Raw genomic sequence first — 7,164 nt, forward strand, 5'->3', positions numbered from 1 at the left:
TTAATGGGGGGAAGTATAAAAACTCATAAAAGCTAAAGCTTTCTGGGATTTACTTAGTTGCACAGAGAAGTGTAATAGGTCAATAGTTGGGCAACAGTTCTTAAGATATCTAAGAGAAATGTTTCCATATAAGGCTAGTTAGTAGATACACCCAATAGAGCTGGGTAGAAAAGGAGGAAGAATACGGTTATATTTCAGACACTCTATGAATTTGGATTTTCAGTGGAACAGATCCCCAACGCAGATACTCTCTCTGCCCTGCCCGCAAGAAGGCAAGAGCAAGGTGGAAAAAATAATACATAGAGCCATGGCTTTGTTGTCTCCCTATGGGATCTGGTTGGAGGCAATAGTAGGAGTGGAACACTAAGCTGAGTCTTTCAAAGACCAGCATCTTTTCCCAGCCCCCTTTTCTTGGAATTTGGGAAGGTAGAAAGAGCGATATCATAGGTGTTTCTAAGACATATTAGCTCTCTGGATTAGCCTTAGGGCAGTGTAATGGAGTTATAACCCCCCTTTGGTTTCACTGTGCCTAAGAACACAATGGAGCTCTTACCTTGTGGCTAAAATCAAGATCTTGTAAAGCAGAAAGCTGGTATAGAAATAGAATACGAGGTGAAATGCATTATTCAGGATTATTATTACAGTTTTGGAATCTCAGCTATAGAAGCAAAATCTCTGCTGGATCACAAATTTGAACTTCTACGCAGAAGTTAGGAACAACCACAATGATGAGCACACAGTAGTCCCTGGTAGTGCTGCTGCTGGCAGTACGGGAGAGGTGGGAGAGGGATAGCGTCAGACTGAAGGGAACCTGCATCACATTTGATGAAAAGATGGAAGAGCTGTTGATGGAGGCTAGATCTCTTGTGAGGTCTGGAAAGAACCATGGCTGAAGAAGCCAATGCTCTTTCTGAGGTTTCTACTGCAGAAGGTTCCTGTTCATCACCCCTCACAAAAATATTATGTGGCGGCAGCCTGGAGTGCCAGCTTTGGAAAGTTTGAAATGATTGGTGGGGTATTTCCTTTTCCCCCACCAATCAGGTGAAGGCAGGGGAGAGGCTAGCCCCACCCCTACTTCAGAGCAAGGCTAAGGGCCAGACCTGAGAGGGGACTAATACCCCCTCTCTCTGATTGGTCCATTTCCAATCTGGGGACAGAGCCCCCAAAGGGCATAAGAGAGCAGTGTGCCTGGCACGTGGGTGGCTGCATTAGGGGACAGAGAAGAGGGAAAGGCAGAGCTGGCCAGTGGTGTTAAGTTGTTGCCCCAGAAAAGCCTGAAGACTCCTCATTGGACTGGGAGAGTCAAGTGGCCACATCTCCCAGCCCCACAATGAGGGAGCATGGCATCAGTCTGAGGGTCCCTCCCAAAGTCTGAGAGGGACCAAGACCCTGGAAGCTGCACAAGGTGGCTCAGGTCTCCAACTCCTGGCACAAGGCCAGGCAGTCATCGCATGGGGGTGCATGGAGGGTCCGAGAGGGACCGAGACCCTGGGAGGTGCACAAGGTGGCTTGGATCCTCAACCACCTGCATGAGACAGGGTGAGTGGTGCACAGCCAGTGCATGGAGGGTCCAGGAACAGACCGAGACTCTGGCACCAGACCAGGCAGTTTGGGTTTCCAACCCCTGGCACAAGGCAGGGCCAGCGGTGCATGGAGCGATGCACGGGGCCCTGAGTGAGGTAGAGGCCAGGAGAGCCCCATAGTAGCTGAGGCCCCCCTGCCGAGGGGAGAGATGCCTTGCCTTGGAAGACAAGAACAGCTTCACCAGGTCCTTGGAGGAGTCAGTCATGAGTTGCCTGGGAAGGGGATTTCCTGAAGGGGAGGAGGATCTTTCCCCTGCCCTGTGACGAGCAGTTCTTCCTCCAGGGCAAATAGTCTATAGGCTGTAGGATGTATCTGGGTTTGGGAATTAAGGTTCCTCATCTTTAGTTTGTGTTACCTTGATTCTCCTTAGAGTCAGATCTCCTCAGGTGACATTAAAAAAATATTAGAATTTGTCAGAGCCCCTTAGTGACTCAGAAATCTAAATCACATTGATTTTCCAGGGGGACTGGAACTCCTAAGTCACTCAGGTGCTTTTGAAAACTGTTTCCAATGTTTCCAGAGTCAGGTAGGTGCCAAACTAGGCCCTATATCCATATTTGAAGCAGCTACTAATTAATTGGTTTGGAAATGTGTAGCCCCTCTGCAGTTAGGCAGCTCTCACTTAGGTGCAACCTTTTTGAAAGTTTGGATCCGGCCTTGCCTGGCTTTGCTTTTCCTTGCTTTTCCTTTTCTCCTCAAGGCAAAGAGGTACATAACATTTATAACAGGATAAATAGGGTTTAAACCTGAAGTGGACAGACATACAAACCTGATAGACTGGTTAAAGCTTCCTGGAATGGTTCAAATGGGACTGTGGAAAATCAAGTACTATTTTGAACCAATTCAACGCTGTATGTGGACATCGAGTGTTCTGTGATGTGGGTCTGGTCAGTCCTCCGGGTATCCCATGCTGCATCACACTGCCCCCTTCCCTCTGCTGCAACTGACCACTCTGGTATAGACAGAGCTCTACTGCCCCCTCTGTCCCTGCCCCCATCCTCTCAACAGATACACACACACACACACCATTTTTCTTTCCTTTTGTTGGAATTCCTTCACATTACTTGGGGGACAACAAAAGCTCTTTCTAACAACCAGCTTTGTCCCCACTTCCTACCCGACTGGAGACCCTTATAAGGCCCCCCAGCCCTTGGGATCCAAAACCCTGGATCTAAGCACTCCCCACCTCCCTGAGCCAGGCAAATGCACATCAGACTTTAGTTTGTTGCACCGTATTGAAATGTATTGTACTCATGTTTAGCAGAGAAGGGAAATCAGTGTTGTGAAAACGGCCACAGCCACAGCTAACTCCAAAACATGGGTGCAAGCACCTCCCCACTTGCCCACTGCAAGGCATGCTGCGCTGAGCGCCCACTCTGACCCTGTTGTGTCAGAGGCACAGCACTGCTCATGCCTGTAACCCAGTTCCCAGTCTGTGACATTTTGGAATGTGGACCCATGTCCCGCAACAACTGTGAACTTTTTCCCAGTCAGTAGCATTTGGGAACAGTTGAGTTGTTGTGTGTGTCTGCCTCCTCACATGATGAGAGCTTAGGGGAGGATAGCCACCCAGAGCCAGGAGCAGAAATATGTGAGGAAATAGAGGGTGAATCTGTCCCTTTGCAGGGCAAATGAGGTCTGAAAGAGGGCAATAGAGAATAATCAGAGAGAAGAGTCACTTTTAATGCTGGGAGTTGAAAGAATAGATGTTGCAAAACAAAAGGAGATTAAAATAAGTTGCCCAATCCACATCTGCCTCTTAGGGCGGGTCTGAAACATTCATCCTTTGGTATTTAAGAGCTTTAAGATCTAATCCTGCTATGGCCACTGAGTGACTCCTTCCTTTGCTTTTATTCCAGCCTGGAAGCTCACTGGTGAAGAAGGGGTCAGATGAAGCCCTGCCTCCCATTCAATCTCTGTGACTCAGTATTCACCAAGTGTTCACAACCACAGCTCCTTGGTTTGCATCAGTGGTGCCTGGGATTACCAAGCAGTCTTTCATGGAGGTCATCACCAGGCCTAACATGGCTTTGTTCTCAAAATCAGGTGGATTCCATTCAGCAGGATTCTCCACAGAGTGATTCAGAGATATCCAAATTTTCCACAAGTTCCTTGTGAGAAAAGGAAGTATTAAAATCTAAAGGATACAACTGGAGGAACTAACACAGAGAAAAACTGACTTGCTCATACACAGGATGCTTGTGGATTGACCAGGAACTGAACCCCAGGCTGTGGCCGTGAATCTAGCCTTACCTTCCTGAAGAGCATTATTGTGAGCCTCTAGTTCTGACCCACAACCCAATGCAGAAGTCACAGATATGCTTCCACCAAGCAGAAGGTTCATTTTAGAAATAAAAGCTGCACTAAAATTAATAAAATATCTGATTATTATATATGCAGGGTGATAAGGACCCATTCAATGATACTGGTATGAGCTGTTAAAAACTGTTGGTGATTTTACTTCTAGCCTAGTTGCTTAGAGAAAAGAAAGTAAATAAAATAAAATTAGGATGGATTTTGACTTAGGATTATTAGCCAATATAGATCAAGCATGCTTTATACTTTATAGAACCATGAACCGGTCTCAGATATCTTCTTACTTATATTAAGGTGATACCTACATGATGACAATTTTGGAGTGTGGACATACATAACAATTGAACTGTTTCAAGAATGTCACTGATTGGGAACTTGTTTGCAAGTGTTGAGGTTCAGAAGTACCAATACGTACAGTGCTAAGGGTTTTACGAAAATCTTGATTAGCTGGATGGGGCCATGGACTATCTGGACCCTTGTTTCTCTATTCCCAGGGGTCTAGGGATTCTGGGGGCTGACCAAGGTCTCTACCCCAGGCTGCAGTTTTCCAAAGAGTTTCTTTAGGTTAATTCATTTAGATTCATTTAAATTCACCAGACCTCCCACTGTGAGGCTGGCTGGTGTGTGGCTGTGTCTTTAGTAGTGTGTACCTGCATAATGGCTACTTAATATGACAGAAAGCTATACATCCATGCTGGCCAAAGTGAACTGGCCCATTAACCATTAATTGTTTTTTGTTGAGGAGCAAAGTCACCCTTCCCATCTATCTGAGAAGTGAGCAGTACCAGAGTAACCAGCGTGCAGGACTTGGGGTAGATGATGGGGCTGAGGAGCATTTCATCGTGAGATGCCTAGAGGACTTATCAGACACTAGTCATAGAAAGGCTGGTGTCCTCATATAACATTGAAATGCTTCACAGTGAACGGGTTCAAGTTTACACTTAATTATCCAGATATGCTTTTGAAATGTTCTGTTTATTTTAAACTGACTTGTACATCTGAACACTTGTGGTTTAAAACTACGTTTAAAATAATCTTAGTGTGTCTGCATGTTGCTTAAAATAAGTAAAACATATCTGACCTTGATGTCCTGGTCCTATGTTGAGAAACTGTATACATGTCCCTTAGTACCAGGTGTGGCATCATATTAGGAAGACACACACAATAAGATGAATGATCTCATAAATCCCCATCAAACCTTCCCCCGGTACGAGGGTTTTCTCAGTACAGACTTCCTTAAGCTTTGTTGGGTTTCCAGAATGTTTTCTTTAAAACAAGATAAGAAACTGGTAAAAACTGGTCTGTAAGGTTTTGCTCAATAAATGGAAAATCTGTAAGGTTTTGTTTAATAAATGGAATATGCTATTTGTCTTTTTCTTTTAAACTAGCTGGGTATAAATACGCTCAAGCTGTATTGATCTGGCTCCACCGCAAAGCTACTGCTGATGTGTCCTTCCTTCTGGATTAGAAATATGTAATTTTGTTTTGCTAATTAATTATAATTAGTAACAGAATTGAACTTGGTCCCTTTGATCTCCTGAGTCCTTTCTTAAAGATTAACTTTTAGACAAATACCAATGCTTGCTCAAGGACACTTAACCCTAATGACAGCCTGGGATGACCTTCAGCAGGAGACATGAGAGACAGCTACACCCCTTAAAAATAAGCTACTTCCCTCACGCTGAAGCAAAGGGATTTAATTAAAATCCTTCAGGGGTAGGGAGAAAGTGCTAGGAAGGAGACTGAATTGAAAAATCAAGGTCATGCAGGTATTTGTATATGTGAATGAAGGTAATACTAGATGACTACCTATCTGTCTATATTCTACTGTACCTGTGATCACGTTATCACACATGATACATGTTATTACAAGTTATCCCTTGTAATGTGTCACAAGTTAGCATTTATTTCATTTGTGGTAGAAATGGAATATGAATAAAATAGTATATAATTATTCATATACTGTCATGTTTGTATTATGTATGTGCTGGCATCCTGCCTTTTTTATTAGTGTATTAGTCATTTCATAGAATAATAATAATAAAAGAATATAATAATAATGAAGGCGGCACCGAGAAACGTGGGGCCCTTGCAATATATGCTGGGTAATCTGGTGGTTGCGTCAGAGGAGAAAGCAGACCTCTTTAACCAATTCTTCCCCTCTGTTTTCTTGTGTAGGGACCGAGACTTCCCCACCATGATGCACGATGGACTTGAGGGGAACACCTCCAGACCTCAGGTTGGGGAGGACCAGGTTAGGGAGCTTCTGGAGGGGCTGGACGTGTTCAGATCAGTCGGTCCAGATGCTCTCCACCCCAGCGTGTTGAGGGAGCTAGCAGGGGTTACTGCAGGGCCCTTGGCACAGCTTTATGAGTGCTCGTGGTGCTCGGGCTGGGTGCCAGATGATTGGAAGATAGCCAACGTGGTCCCCATCTTTAAAAAAGGGAGGAGGGAGGACCTGGGCAACTATAGGCCCATCAGTCTTACCTTGATCCTAGGGAAACTCTTTGAGAAGATCATCAAGGAGTACATCTGTGATGGGCTGGCTTCAGGGATGATGCTCAAGGGCAACCAGCATGGTTTTATTAGAGGCAGGTCATGTCAGACCAACCTGACTGCCTTTTATGATCAAGTCACAAAAGCATTGGATGCAGGTGTCACTGTGGATGTAATCTTTCTAGACTTCAGCAAGGCCTTTGACACTGTCTCCTACCCCATCCTCATTAAAAATCTAGGCAACTGTGGCATTGATGCCTACACAGTCAGACGGATTGCAGATTGGCTGAAGGGTCATACTCAGAGGGTGATGCTGGACGGGTCATATTCAACCTGGAGAGAAGTGGGCAGTGGAGTCCCCCAGGGCTCGGTCCTTGGGCTTGCGCTGTTCAATTTCTTTATCAGTGATTTGGACGATGGGGTTAAAAGCACCCTGTTTAAATTCGCTGATGATACCAAAATTTGGGGCGAGGTGAGCACGCTAGTAGGGAGGGAAAGACTGCAACAAGACCTGGATAGGTTGCAGGGGTGGGCTAACAAAAACAGGATGTGTTTCAATACTGAAAAGTGCAGGGTGCTGCACTTGGGCAGTAATAACCAGCAGCACACTTATAAGATGGGAAATTCCCTTTTTGAGAGCACAGAGGCAAAAAGGGATCTTAGAGTCATTATCGACTCCAAGATGTACATGGGCCGACAATGCGAGGTCACGGTTGGCAGGGCTAACCGCACCTTGTTGTGCATCCACAGGTGCATCTCAAGCAGGGC

General features: G+C 45.3%; 1 long non-coding RNA gene across 1 annotated transcript; it reads left to right on the forward strand.

Annotated features, from left to right (window-relative positions):
• Positions 1–3,442: 3,442 nt before the first annotated feature.
• LOC109311496 lies at positions 3,443–5,860 on the forward strand. Its single transcript, XR_002101521.1, has 2 exons — positions 3,443–5,208; positions 5,239–5,860. It is a non-coding gene; the product is annotated as an uncharacterized LOC109311496 (long non-coding RNA).
• Positions 5,861–7,164: the final 1,304 nt, after the last annotated feature.

Source organism: Crocodylus porosus, unplaced genomic scaffold (genome assembly GCF_001723895.1).
Source record: "Crocodylus porosus isolate Cpor-Errol unplaced genomic scaffold, CroPor_comp1, whole genome shotgun sequence".
In the NCBI taxonomy this organism is placed as follows: domain Eukaryota; kingdom Metazoa; phylum Chordata; order Crocodylia; family Crocodylidae; genus Crocodylus; species Crocodylus porosus.